This window comes from Teleopsis dalmanni, chromosome 2, assembly GCF_002237135.1.
Source record: "Teleopsis dalmanni isolate 2A chromosome 2, ASM223713v2, whole genome shotgun sequence".
Classification (NCBI taxonomy): Eukaryota; Metazoa; Arthropoda; class Insecta; order Diptera; family Diopsidae; genus Teleopsis; species Teleopsis dalmanni.
This window is the reverse complement of record NC_051847.1, coordinates 6,806,143-6,807,966: the sequence shown is the minus strand read 5'-3', so window position 1 is coordinate 6,807,966 and position 1,824 is coordinate 6,806,143.

Genomic DNA, 1,824 nt, shown 5'->3' with positions numbered 1-1,824 from the left:
CAGCTTGTACTATCATTACCTATTGACGAAGTATCATCATTGCCAGTAGCTACTACAATGAGCTGAGTAGACAATTGGGATATTAAGCTCTTTCTCGACAAATAAAACTTACGTTCTATAGGTCTCTCATAGAATAATGAAGCAGTGCTGGGAGTTCTTGAAAGAAAAGTTATTCATAAGATCTTTGATCCTTTACTTGTTGACGACTTTTACCGCATTCGAATGAAGTACAAGATGTACGAGTTTTACCACTACATTGAAATAATTCAGCAAATTAACATACAGTGGCTTGCTGGCTTAATGATGTGAGAATGGATATAGTTGGGGTACCTGGGGTGCTGCGTTAGGACAAAACCCGGTAACGAGTTGTTATGCGAAATAAATAAGTCAGTAAGTGACGAGTGACTCTTATGAAACAGGAAGTATTAAAATAATACACAAATTTTTTAACTTAAAATACAAGATATTAGTTACTGTAATATGAAAGAAACTGCTGCAGAAAAAATTAATATTTTAACATTTATTTTTAACATTCTACCTTCTTGCTCCTTCTTTCTTTTTGAATGACCAAATTAACTCGACAGTGTCTCGGCGTGTGTGTTCACAGTTCACGAAAGTGCATGGGCCACATGAGGAAATATTACTCGTAGTCAGTTTACTGTATAATTTTTTATGTATCCATTTTTGAAACACATTTTACTGCCACAGTTCAGAAATCATTCAGACAATCCGATCCTTCTGCGCAAGGCGGACAAAAGGCGGACTGGGCTGGAAAAAGGCAATTGCCATCGTCTAAAGTGCACTTGTTATGTGCTCAGGTAATTATGCAATTTTGTTAAATGCTCTACAGACTGTGCAGGACTGTGTCAAGCATAGCATTTATGCATTTTTTATTCTTTACACTTCAGCAGGAATTTTAAAATTCCTTAAAAAAGACACTGCAAATACTTAAAATGGCAATTTCAAATTCATTCAAATAAAAATGCGTATGAAGTAATGGCATCTTGGGTTCTTGAAAAAATAACAGAAGAAGTACCATAGAAGTGCGGCTGTGTACTTCCTGCTCCGCACGTTGAATTTAACTTGCTTCCTAGCAAAAACTATTCGAAATATGCGAAATTCTTGTATTAAACTGTTTAAATGAAATTGTAAATTCTTTCGCAAAGTAGTTTTTAGTTTTTATACTTTCGCGAAGTGTTCCTGCTCCTTCAGCTTTGTTATTTTTAAAAATTATTTAAAGCGGAAGTTCATGTTAGCATGAAATTCATTGGCTTTAGGGCGAGGCTGATTCAAATTAAATGCAATTTTCTACAACGTAAATTTAACTTAATTGAAACAATTTTAGAGCGAAACATTTTTAAAATGAACTTCGTTAACTAACAATGAAAAAATATAATTAATTTTAAAATGTCTAAATTTTTCAAATTAATACTCAAATTGTGAAGGTCTTTTCCTACTAGAAACGTATCTGTCCGCTACATTCAAAAAACAGTAACATATTCACCAATCCAGTGTTGGTACTGACAGTTCATTGTGTATAAGGAAAATACACTTTATGGAGAATGAGGACACTGCACTTCACATTAAATTTAAAATTTCAATAGTAAAAGAAAATATATCACAATTGGTTCTTTAATTTATTCAATAATTTATTTATTATTTATTCAATAATTAAATGGCCATAAAAACCCATTTCCCGGTTTCAGCCTGGCGTATCACTTCTCTTCTCTTCTATCCATTTTAGCTCATCAAGTGATCGTTACAACTTAATCGTTACACCAAAGATACGGTTATTCCCTCAGACTTCTTCGTTTAACTGCCGCT